We start from the raw sequence: 13974 nt of genomic DNA, 5'->3' as shown, positions 1-13974 counted from the left end.
TCTATACGGAGATACCTGCAGTTACTGGCGGAAGGTCTTCTCCAGTGAGATCACTACCTCTTGCAGTTGGTGCTGTAGAAGGTGATAATCCTCCTGGAGCCTGATTGCTGTCTTACTGAAATACAGGCCATCAACAGCATTGAGTAGGACCAACTGGGAACTGACAGAGATCAGCTCAGCGCACGCGGGCTCCAGTTCCTCCAGAGACCCTTGGAGTTGCTGCATAAAGGGGCAGAACCATCAGAGACTGTGATGTGGAGGAGCTAGTGTTGGACTGGGGTGGACAAAGTTACAAATCACACAACGTCAGGTTAGAGTTCAACAGGTTTATTTGGAAGCACTAGCTTTCAGAGCGCTGCTCCTTCATCAGATAACGAGTGGGGCAGGGTCATAAGACACAGAATTTATAGCAAAAGATCACAGTGTCACACAATTAAAATGATATATTGAACAAACCTAGCTTGCTGTTAAGTCTTTCATCTTTTAAAATGTATTGCAGGTTTCAGTTCATTACTATGTAGATTAGATTCCCTATAGTGTAGAAACAGGCCCTTCGGCCCAACCAGTCCACACCGATCCTCCGAAGAGTAATCCACCCAGACCCATTGCCCTCTAACTAACGTAGCTAAAACTATGGGCAATTTAGCATGACCAATTCACCTGACCTGCACATCTTTGGACTGTGGGAGGAAACTGGAGCATCCAGAGGGAACCCACGCAGACACAGGGAGAATGTGCAAACTCCACACAGTTGCCCGAAGCTGGAATTGAACCTGGGACCCTGGTGCTGTGACACAGCAGTGCTAACCACTGAGGCACCGTGCCACCACTTTTAAGTCTTATTCCCGAGATAACAAAGTTTTATTTAAAAAAGTGACATCTTGGCTCAGAAAATGTATTAAAGGTGTGAGGTTAGAGTCTGTCTGTATCCCAATCTTGAGTCAGACTGGTTCCATTTCCAAAGTAGGAATTTATAAAATGTTATATAGATTGACTGCCTGCAGACTGTGTGCTTTTTGAGCAAAAATACAATGTGTCTGCAAATGCAAATTGATCCCACACTCACTGCTGTACACACCCACTGCTGTACACACTCTCACTCACTCATTGCTATACACACCCACTGCAATAAACACTTTCACTCACTCATTGCTGTACACACTCACTGCTGTACACACCCACTGCTGTACACACTCACTGCTGTACACACCCACTGCTGTACACACTCACTGCTGTACACACCCACTGCTATACACACTCTCACTCACTCATTGCTATACACACCCACTGCAATAAACACTCTCACTCACTCATTGCTATACACACTCACTGCTATACACACCCACTACTATTGACACTGTCACCCACTCATTGCTGTACACACTCATTGCTGTACACACTCACTGCTGTACACACTCACTGCTATACACACTCTCACTCACTCATTCCTGTACATACTCACTGCTGTACACACACACTGCTATACACACTCTCACTCACTCATTCCTGTACAAACTCACTGCTGTACACACGCACTGCTATACACACGCACTCACTGTTATACTTACTGCTATACACATGCACTCATTGCAATACACACTCACTGCTATATACACCCAGACTCACTCATTGCTGTACACACTTACTGCGATACACACTCACTGCGATACAGACTCACACATTGCTGTACATACTCACTGCTATACACACCCACACTCACTCATTGCTGTACACACCCACTGCTATACACACTCACTGCTATACACACTTACACTCACTCATTGCTGTACACACCCACTGCTATACACACTCACTGCTATACACACTTACACTCACTCATTGCTGTACACACTCACTGCTGTACACACTCACACTCACTCATTGCTGTACAAATTCACTGCTGTACACACGCACTGCTATATACACGCACTCTGTTATACTCACTCACTGCTATACACACGCACTCATTGCTATACACACTCACTGCTAGACACACTCACTGCTATACACACCCACACTCACTCATTGCTGTACACACCCACTGCTATACACACTCACACTCACTCATTGCTGTACATACTCACTGCTGTACACACTCACTGCTATACACACCCAGATTCACTCATGGTTATACACACCCACTGCTATACACACCCACTGCTTTACACAACCCACATTCACTGCTATATAAACCACACTCACTCAGTGCGAAACACACCCACTGCTATACACACTCTCACTCACTCACTGCTGTACACACCTACTGTTATACACACCCACTGCTATACACACCCACACTCACTCATTGCAGTACACACCCACTGCTATACACATCCACTGGATACACACTACACTCATTCATTGCTATACACGCCCACTGCTATACACACCCACACTCACTCATTGCTATACACACTCACTCATGGCTGTACACACCCACTGCTGTACACACCCACTGCTGTACACACACACTGCTGTACACACTCACACTCACTCACTGCTTTACACACTCACTGCAATACACACTCACACTCCCTCATTGCTGTACACACTACTGTACACACACACTGCTGTATACACTCTCACTCACTCATTGCAGTACACACCCACTGCTATACAAAACCACACTCACTCATTGCTGTACACACCCACTGCTATACACACCCAAACTCACTCACTGCTTTACACATTCACTGCTATACACACACTCACTCATTGCTGTACACACCCACTGCTATACACACTCACACTCACTCATTGCTGTACATACTCACTGCTGTACACACTCACTGCTATACACACCCAGATTCACTCATGGTTATACACACCCACTGCTATACACACCCACTGCTTTACACAACCCACATTCACTGCTATATAAACCACACTCACTCAGTGCGAAACACACCCACTGCTATACACACTCTCACTCACTCACTGCTGTACACACCTACTGTTATACACACCCACTGCTATACACACCCACACTCACTCATTGCAGTACACACCCACTGCTATACACATCCACTGGATACACACTACACTCATTCATTGCTATACACGCCCACTGCTGTACATACTCTCACTCACTCATTGCTGCACATACTCACTGCTGTACACACTCACTGCTATACATAGTCTCACTCACTCATTGCTGTACACACTCAATCACTGCTGTACACACCCACTGCTGTACACACCCACTGCTATACACACTCTCACTCACTCATTGTTGTACATACTCATTCATTGCTGTACACACTCACTGCTATACACACTCACACTCATTCATTGCTGTACACACTCACTCACTGCTGTACAAACCCACTGCTGTACACATCCACACTCACTCATTGCTGTACACACCCACTGCTGAACACACTCATTGCTATACACAATCACACTCACTCATTGCTATACACACTCACTGCTATTCACACTGTGACTCACTCATGCAGGTACCCAACCATTGCTGTACCCACCCACTGCTATACACATACTGCTATACACACTCACACTCTCTCATTGCTGTACACACCCACAGCCACTCATTGCTGTACACACCCACTGCTATACACATACTGCTATACACACTCACACTCTCTCATTGCTGTACACACCCACAGCCACTCATTGCTGTACACACCCACTGCTATACACATACTGCTATACACACTCACACTCTCTCATTGCTGTACACACCCACTGCTATACACATACTGCTATACACACTCACACTCTCTCATTGCTGTACCCACCCACTGCTATACACATACTGCTATACACACTCACACTCTCTCATTGCTGTACACACCCACAGCCACTCATTGCTGTACACACCCACTGCTGTACACATTCACTTCTATACACACTCACACTCACTTATTGCTGTACACACCCACTGCTATACACACTCACACTCACTCATTATTGTACACACCCACTGCTGTACACAGTCACTCATTGCTGTACACGCCCAAACTCACTCTTTGCTGTACACACCCACTCTGTACACACTCACTGCTATACACACTCAGACCTACTCACTTTTCGCAGCAGAGAGCGGCGGGAGCTGGGCGGAAGTTCAGACGGAGCGCAAAGCCGGTCGGGAAGGTAAGTGATTACTATTAGAGTGAGTGTGTTCTAAACCCCAGGTCCTACAAAGTAGGGTCGCCCTCCCTCCCTCCTCCTCTAACCTTAATTAAGAGTCCACAGACGTGCCACAAAAAGAGGGTCTAAGGAAGTTTGGATCGAAGAGTGAGGCTTCAGCTCAGGACTCTTTGACAAGGAGGTTGAGTGAAGTGATCACGCCACAGTTGAAGAGGGTGAAGACATGACTGCCCAGCTGGTTCAGTGCGCTACGTGCTTGATGTGTGAGGTCAACGACTCTGGTGTGTCTGGCTCATATATGTGTGGAAAATGTGTGCACATTCAGCTATTGACCGAGCATATTGCAGCATTGATGAAAGAACTCGAAGACCTTAGGCTCATCCGAGAGAACGAGATCTTTCTGGACAAGACTTTTTTTTTCATCTATTGAAAACTTGTGTTTTATTAAACAATGGGGTGTTGATATTGGTGAAAGTGTCCCAGTGCTGTAGGTGGTTTTAAAGAGCAAAGCAATAACACCAATGTGGTTCAAAATATTTGGTGATGTTTCTTCTATAAATATGGGTCATTTTGCAAGAAAAAGAGCATTAGTTATAATTATAATTTCCTTTCTGTTAAACTTTCATCCATTTTGTGAAATAACTTTGATCATTGTTTTGATCTCTCTTCATTATGTGCTGAAAGCTTTAAATTGTACATTCAGAATAAATATTAATTTGTCTTATAAAATGGATTTATTCTCAATTTTAAAAAGCACACTGTATCTTGTGTTACATTGTAATGCTATGTTAAAAATACTCAAGGGAGTGTCTGATAGATTTGGTTTGAAATTGTGTGAAACAACTTTTTTGTTGTGTGGAACTGGTCTTTTTATTTCAGGGAAAAACTGCTTAGCCTGTCTATTGAATTCTTTCCTCTCTGTCCAAGTGTTTGACATCTCCTTTAATTTGGCTCCTGAATTTGTGAGTACTTTGAAAATATTTTTAAGATTATTTACTACATTAAAAGGACTTAATTTGAAATAAAAAAAAAGAAAAAAAAAAAGTAAAGATGAGGTGTGAAGGTTCAATTGGGGCGATTGAGAGTTATACGGTAGCCAGGAAGGACCTGAAGAGAGAGCTAAGAGCAGCAGGAGGGATCATGAAAGGTCCTTAGTTGGTAGGATTAGGGAAAACCCTAAGGCTTTCTATAGGTATGTCAGGAATAAAAGAATGACTAGGGTAGGAATAGGTCCAGTCAAGGATAGTAGTGGGAAGTTGTGTGTGGAGGCTGAAGAGATTGGGGAGACATTGAATGAATACTTTTCGTCAGTATTCACTCAGGGACAGGACATTGTTGTCGATGTGAATACTGAATCACAATTAAATAGAATGGATGGCTTTGAGGTATGTAGAGAAGAGGTGTTGGAAATTCTGGAAAGGGTGAAAATAGATAAGTCCCCTGGGCCTGATGACATTTATCCTCGGATTCTCTGGGAAGCAAGGGAGGAGATTGCAGAGCCATTGGCCTTGATTTTTATGTCCTCCTTGTCTACAGGAGTAGTGCCAGAAGATTGGAGGCTAGCAAATGTGGTTCCCTTGTTCAAGAAGGGGAGTAGGGATAACCCTAGTAACTATAGGCCGGTGAGTCTCACTTCTGTTGTGGGCAAAATCTTAGAGAGAATTGTAAGGGATAGGATTTATGAACATCTGGATAGGAATAATGTGATCAAGGATAGTCAGCATGGTTTTGTGAAGGGCAGGTCGTGCCTCACAAACCTTATTGAATTCTTTGAGAAGGTGACTAAGGAGGTGGACGAGGGGAAAGCAGTAGATGTGGTATATATGGATTTTAGTAAGGCGTTTGATAAGGTTCCCCATGGTAGGCTACTGCAAAAAATACGGAGGTATGGCATTGAGGATGAGTTGGAGGTTTGGATTAGGAGTTGGCTGGCTGGAAGAATACAGAGGGTAGTAGTTGATGGCAAAGGTTCATCTTGGAGTGTCGTCACTAGCGGTGTTCCGCAAGGATCTGTTTTGGGACCATTGTTGTTTGTCATTTTTATAAATGACCTGGAGGAGGGGTTAGAGGTTGGGTGAGCAAGTTTGCGGATGTACAAAAGTCGGAGGAGTTGTAGACAGTGAGGAAGGATGTGGCAGGTTACAGCGGGATATAGATAAGCTGCAGAACTGGGCAGAAAGGTGGCAAATGGAGTTCAATGTAGCTAAGTGTGAGGTGATTCACTTTGGTAAGAGTAATATAAAGATGGGGTACTGGGCTAACGGTCGGATACTTGGTAGTGTGGATGAGCAGAGGGATCTTGGTGTCAATGTACACAAATCTTTGAAAGTTGCCACCCAGGTAAATAGTGCGGTGAAGAAGGCATATGGCGTACTGGCTTTTATTGGTAGAGGAATTGAGTTCCGGAGTACTGAGGTCATGTTGCAGTTGTATAAGACTCTGGTGTGGCCACATCTGGAGTATTGTGTGCAGTTTTGGTCGCCATACTATAGGAAGGATGTGGAAGCACTGGAACGGGTGCAGAGGCGGTTTACCAGGATGTTGCCTGGTATGGTAGGAAGATCGTATGAGGAAAGGCTGAGGCACTTGGGGTTGTTTTCATTGGAGAAAAGAAGGTTTAGGGGTGACTTGATAGAGGTGTATAAGATGATTAGGGGTTTAGATAGGGTCGACAGTGAGAATCTGTTTCCTCGTATGGAGTCAGCTATTACAAGGGGGCATAGCTTTAAATTAAGGGGGGTAGGTATAGGACAGATGTTAGGGGTAGGTTCTTTACTCAGCGAGTCGTGAGTTCATGGAATGCCCTGCCAGTAGCAGTGGTGGACTCTCCCTCATTATGGGCATTTAAGCGGGCATTGGATAGGCATATGGAGGATAGTGGGCTAGTGTAGGTTAGGTGGGCTTGGATCGGCGCAACATCGAGGGCCGAAGGGCCTGTACTGCGCTGTATTCTTCTATGTTCTATGTTCTATAAGACCTTCAGCGATGTTATTACACCAATCATGCCAGAAGAGAGCAGGAGAGAGCAGACAATGAGGAAAGCGGAGAGGACACAGGTGCAAGAGACCCCGGGGGGTCAGGAACAAGTTGAATCTTTTGGAAACAGTAGAGACTGATGACACTGCCAGTTCACAAGGCGGCCAGGTCTGTCAATCAAAAGTTGTCGCAGAGGCAGAGCGGAAGAGTCGGACATCGCACAGAGCCGTGGTAATAGGGGACTCCATCATGAGAGGAACTGACTGGGGTTTTTGTGGCAGCAGGCAGGACTTAAGGATGGTGTGTTGCCTTCCTGGTGCTAGAGTGAAAGACATCGCGGACAGAATGCAGGAAATCCTCAAGGACGAGGGTGAAGAGCCAGAGGTGGTGGTACATGTCGGCACAAATGATGTTGGGAAGAAGAGGAGGAACATACTACAGCGAGACTTCGGAGAACTAGGAAGAAGGCTGAAAAGCAGGACGTCCAAGGTGGTTATCTCCGGTTTGCTTCCAGTTCCTCGGGCTGGTGAGGCCAGAAACAGGGAGATAATGGACTTGAACGTGTGACTGGGGAACTGGTGCAGGAAGCAAGGATTTAAATTCTTGGATCACTGGGGTATGTTTTGTGGTAAACATAAATTCTACAAGAGAGACGGTTTGCACCTTAATAGGTTAGGGACCAGCATTCTGGCAGGCAGGTTTGCTACTGCAACACCACTACATTTAAACTAAATAGCGGGGGGGGGGGGGACAAGCTGGATGTTTAAAAAGGAAATTGAAGGGAAAGTTAGAACAAGAGAAGTCAAGAAAGACAACTGTATTAATGAGGCAGAAAACTCGGAAAGGCATCATGCTGTAAGGTTGAGTGAAATAGGGGTTGATGGGAAGGGTGAGGGCAGTAACAAATTAAAAATACTATACATGAATGCAAGAAGCATTAGAAATAAGATGGGTGAGCTTGAGGCTCTTTTGGAAATTGGCAGATACGATATTGTGGGGATAACGGAGACGTGGCTTCAAGTGGACAGGGCCTGGGAAATGAATATTCAAGGCTACACGTGCTATCGTAAGGACAGACTGACGGGCAGAGGGGGTGGGGTGGCCATGTTGGTAAGGGACGATATTCAGTCCCTTGCACGGGGGGACCTAGAGTCAGGAGATGTAGAGTCAGTGTGGATAGAGCTGTGAAATACTAACGGTAAAAAGACCCTCTTGGGAGTTATCTACAGACCCCCAAACAGTAGTCTGGATGTTGGATGTAAGTTAAATCAGGAGCTGAAATTGGCCTGTCGCAAAGATGTTACTACAGTTGTTATGGGGGATTTTAACATGCAGGTAGACTGGGAGAATCAGGATGGTATTGGGCCTCAAGAAAGAGACTTTGTGGAGTGCCTCCGAGATAGATTCTTAGAGCAGCTGGTGCTGGAGCCGACCAGGGAGAAGGCAATTCTGGATCTGGTATTGTGCAACGAACCAGAATTGGTCAGTGACCTCGAAGTGAAGGAGCCATTGGGAAGTAGTGACCATAATACAATAAGCTTCAATCTGCAATTTGAGAGGGAGAGGGTACAGTCAGAAGTGACAGTACTTCTGTTGAATAAAGGGAACTATGGAGCTATGAGAGAGGAGCTGGCCAAAGTTCAATGGTGCAATACCTTAGCAGGGAGGACCGTGGAGGAACAATGGAGGATATTTCTGTGTATAATGCAGAAGATGCAGGATCAGTTCATTCCTAAAAGGAAGAAAGATCCCAGGAGGAGGCATGGGTGGCCGTGGCTGACAAGGGAAGTTAAGAAACATATAAAGTTAAAAGAGGAAAAGTATAACATAGCAAAGATAAGTGGGAAAACGGAGGATTGGGACACTTTTAAAGAGCAACAGAGGATTACTAAGAAGGAAATACGCAGAGGAAAAATGAGGTACGAAGGTAAACTAGCCAATAATATTAAGGAGGATAGTAAAAGCTTTTTTAGGTATGTGCAAGGCAAAAAAATGGTTAGGACAAAAATTGGGCCCTTGAAGACAGAAACAGGGGAATATATTACTAGGAACAAAGAAATGGCAGAGGAATTAAATGGGTACTTCAGATCTGTGTTCACTGGGGAAGACACAAGCAATCTCCCTGAGGTAACAGTGGCTGAAGGACCTGAACTTAAGGGAATTTATATTTGCCAGGAATTGGCGTTGGAGAGACTGTTAGGTCTGAAGGTTGATAAGTCCCCGGGGCCTGACGGTCTGCATCCCAGGGTACTGAAGGAGGTGGCTCGGGAAATCGTGGATGTGTTGGTGATTATTTTCCAGAGTTCAATAGATTCGGGGTCAGTTCCTGAGGATTGGAGGATGGCTAATGTTATACCACTTTTTAAGAAAGGTGGGAGAGAGAAAGCAGGAAATTATAGACCAATTAGTCTGACCTCAGTGGTGGGAAAGATGAAGGAGTCTATTATAAAGGATGAAATTATGGCACATCTGGATAGTAGTAACAGGATAGGACAGAGTCAGCATGGATTTATGAAGGGGAAATCATGCTTGACTAATCTTCTTGAATTTTTTGAGGATGTAACTATGAAGTTGGATGAGGGAAATCCAGTAGATGTAGTGTACCTGGACTTTCAGAAAGCTTTTGATAAAGTCCCACATAGGAGATTAGTGAGTAAAATTAGGGCGCATGGTATTGGGGGCAAAGTACTAGATTGGATTGAAAATTGGTTGGCTGATAGGAAACAAAGGGTAGTGATAAACGGCTCCATTTCGGAATGGCAGGCAGTGACCAGTGGGGTACCGCAGGGATCCGTGCTGGGACCGCAGCTTTTTACAATATATGTTAATGATATAGAAGATGGTATCAGCAATAACATTAGCAAATTTGCTGATGATACAAAGCTGGGCGGCAGGGTGAAATGTGATGAGGATGTTAGGAGATTACAGGGTGACCTTGACAAGTTAGGTGAGTGGGCAGATGCATGGCAGATGCAGTTTAATGTGGATAAATGTATGGTTATCCGCTTTGGTGGCAAGAACAGAAAGGCAGATTACTACCTCAATGGAATCAATTTAGGTAAAAGGGCAGTACAGAGAGATCTGGGTGTTCTTGTACACCAGTCAATGAAGGTAAGCATGCAGGTACAGCAGGTAGTGAAGAAGGCTAATAGCATGCTGGCCTTCATAACAAGAGGAATTGAGTATAGAAGCAAAGAGGTGCTTCTGCAACTGTACAGGGCCCTGGTGAGACCACACCTGGAGTATTGTGTGCAGTTCTGGTCTCCAAATTTGAGAAAAGACATTCTGGCTATTGAGGGAGTGCAGCGTAGGTTCACGAGGTCAATTCCTGAAATGGCAGGATTACCTTACACTGAAAGACTGAAGTGACTGGGCTTGTATACCCTTGAGTTTCGAAGATTGATTACATTACATTACAGTGTGGAAACAGGCCCTTCGGCCCAACAAGTCCACACCGACCCGCCGAAGCGAAACCCACCCATACCCCTACATTTACCCATTACCTAACACTACGGGCAATTTAGCATGGCCAATTCACCTGACCCTGCACATCTTTTGTGACTGTGGGAGGAAACCGGAGCACCCAGAGGAAACCCACGCAGACACGGGAAGAACGTGCAAACTCCACACAGTCAGTCGCCTGAGGCGGGAATTGAACCCGGGTCTCTGGCGCTGTGAGGCAGCAGTGCTAACCACTGTGCCACCGTGCCGCCCACTCTTTCTTAAATGAATCCAGAGAGTGGGCCTCCACTGCCCCCTAGGGCAGAGCATTCCACACAGCCACCACTCTCTGGGTGAGACCCGGGTTCAATTCCCGCCTCAGGCGACTGACTGTGTGGAGTTTGCACGTTCTTCCCGTGTCTGCGTGGGTTTCCTCCGGGTGCTCCGGTTTCCTCCCACAGTCACAAAAGATGTGCAGGGTCAGGTGAATTGGCCAGAGAGGGGATCTGATTGAGACGTATAAGATTATGAAAGGATTGGACACTCTGGAGGCAGGAAACATATTTCCACTGATGGGTGAGTGCCGAACCAGAGGACACAGCTTAAAAATACAGGGTAGACCATTTAGGACAGAGCTCAGGAGAAACTTCTTCACCCAGAGAGTGGTGGCTGTGTGGAATGCTCTGCCCTAGGGGGCAGTGGAGGCCCACTCTCTGGATTCATTTAAGAAAGAGTGGGCGGCACGGTGGCACAGTGGTTAGCACTGCTGCCTCACAGCGCCTGAGACCCGGGTTCAATTCCCACCTCAGGCGACTGACTGTGTGGAGTTTGCACATTCTCCCCGTGTCTGCGTGGGATTCCTCCGGGTGCTCCGGTTTCCTCCCACAGTCCAAAGATGTGCAGGGTCAGGTGAATTGGCCATGGTAAATTGCCCGTAATGTTAGGTAAGGGGTAAATGTAGGGGTATGGGTGGGTTGCGCTTCGGCGGGTCGGTGTGGACATGTTGGGCCGAAGGGCCTGTTTCCACACTGTAATGTAATCTAATCTAATCTAAAAGAGTTGGATAGAGCTCTCAAAGATAGTGGAATCAAGGGTTATGGAGATAAGGCAGGAACAGGATACTGATTAGGAATGATCAGCCATGATCATATTGAATGGCGGTGCAGGCTCGAAGGGCTGAATGGCCTACTCCTGCACCTATTGTCGATTGTCTATTGTCTAAAACACTGTAAACTTTCTTAACAACCCTTTCAACCTGGGTGGCAACTTTCAAGGATCTGTGTACCTGGACACCGAGATCTCTCTGCTCATCTGCACTACCAAGAATCTTACCATTAGCCCAGTACTTTGCATTCCAGTTACTCCGACCAAAGTGTATCACCTCACACTTGTCCGCATTAATCTCCATTTGCCACCTCTCAGCCCAGCTCTGCAGCTTATCTATGTCTCTCTGTAACCTACAACATCCTTTGTCATTATCCACAACTCCACCGACCTTAGTGTCGTCTGCACATTTACTAACCCACCCTTCTACGCCCTCATCCAGGTCGTTTATAAAAATGATGAACAGCAGTGGACCCAACACCGACCCTTGCGGTACACCACTGGTAACTGGACTCCAGGATGAACATTTCCCATCAACCACCACCCTCTGCCTTCTTTCAGCAAGCCAATTACTGATCCAAACTGCTATGTCTCCCACAATCCATTCTTCTGCATTTTGTACAATAGCCTACTGTGGGGAACCTTATCGAACGCCTTGCTGAAATCCATATACACCACATCAACCGGTTTACCCTCATCTACCTATTTGGTCACCTTCTCAAAGAATTCAATAAGTTTGTGAGGCACGACCTACCCTTCACAAATCTGTGCTGACTATCCCTCATCAAATTATTCTTTTCTAGAAGATTATAAATCCTCTTATAACCTTTTCTAACACTTTACCAACAACTGAAGTAAGGCTCACTGGTCTATAATTACCAAGGTTGTCTCTACTTCCCTTCTTGAACAGGGGAACCACATTTGCTATCCTCCAGTCTTCTGGCAGTATTCCTGTAGACAATGACGATTTAAAGATCAATGCCAAAGTCTCGGCAATCTCCTCCCTGGCTTCCCAGAGGATCCTAGGATAGATCCCATCGGGCCAGGGGACTTATCTATTTTCACACTCTGCAGTATTTCTAATACCTCTTCCTTGTGAACCTCAATCCCACCCTCAGTCTAGTAGCCTGTACCTCAGTATTTTCCTCGACAACATTGTCGTTTTCTAGAGTCGAAAAATATTCATTTAGTGCTTCCCCCTATCTCCTCTGACTCCACACACAACTTCCCACTACTATCCTTGATTGGCCCTAATCTTACTCTCGTCATTCTTTTATTCCTTAAACACCTATAGAAAGCCTTAGGGTTTACCCTGATCCTATCCGCCAACAACTTCTCATGTCTCCTCCTGGCTCTTCTGAGCTCTCTCTTTAGGTCTTTCCTGGCTACCTTGTAACCCTCAAGTGCCCTAACTGAGCTTTCACATCTCATCGTAACATAAGCCTTCTTCTTCCTCTTGACCAGAGATTCCACTTCCTTTGTAACCACAGCTCCCGCACTCTACAGCTTCCTCCCTGCCTGACAGGTACATACTTATCTGGGACACACAGGAGCTTTTCCTTGAATAAGCTCCACATTTCTAATGTGCCCATCCCCTGCAGTTTCCTTCCCCATCCTATGCTTCCTAAATCTTGCCTCATCGTAATTGCCTTTCCCCCAGCTGTAACTCTTGCCCAGTGGTATACACCTATCCCTTTCTATCATTAAAGTAAACATAACGGAATTGTGATCGCTATCGCCAAAGTGCTCACCTACTTCCAAGTCTAACACCTGGCCGGGCTCATTACCCAGTACCAAATCTAATGTGGCTTTGTCCCTTGTTGGCCTGTCTACAGACTGTGTCAGGAAGCCCTCCTGCACACACTGGACAAAAACTCACCCATCTATAGTACTTGTACTACAGTGTTCCCAGTCAATATTTGGAAAGTTGAAGTCCCCCATGACAACTACCCTGTCTCTCTGACTCCTATTGAGAATCATCTTTGCTATCTTTTCCTCTACATCTCTGGAATTATTTGGAGGCCTATAGAAAACTCCTAACAGGGTGACCTCTCCTTTTCTGTTTCTAACCTCAGTCCATACTACCTCAGTTGACGAGTCCCCAAACATCCTTTCTGCAACTGCAATACTGTCCTTGATCAACAATGCCACACCTCACCCTCTTTTATCATCTTCCCTGTTCTTACTGAAACATCTAAACCCCGGAACCTGCAACAACCATTCCTGTCCCTGCTCTATCCATGTGGCCACAACATCGAAGTCCCAGGTACCAACCCATGCTGCAAGTTCATCCACCTTATTCCGGATGCTCCTGGCGTTGAAGTAGACACACTTCAAACCAAC

The sequence above is a fragment of the Chiloscyllium plagiosum genome, unplaced genomic scaffold (assembly GCF_037043375.1).
Source record: "Chiloscyllium plagiosum isolate Xiang-an unplaced genomic scaffold, Cpla_swu_hap1 HiC_scaffold_30, whole genome shotgun sequence".
Lineage (NCBI taxonomy): Eukaryota > Metazoa > Chordata > Chondrichthyes > Orectolobiformes > Hemiscylliidae > Chiloscyllium > Chiloscyllium plagiosum.
Note: the sequence above shows the minus strand (reverse complement) of the source record.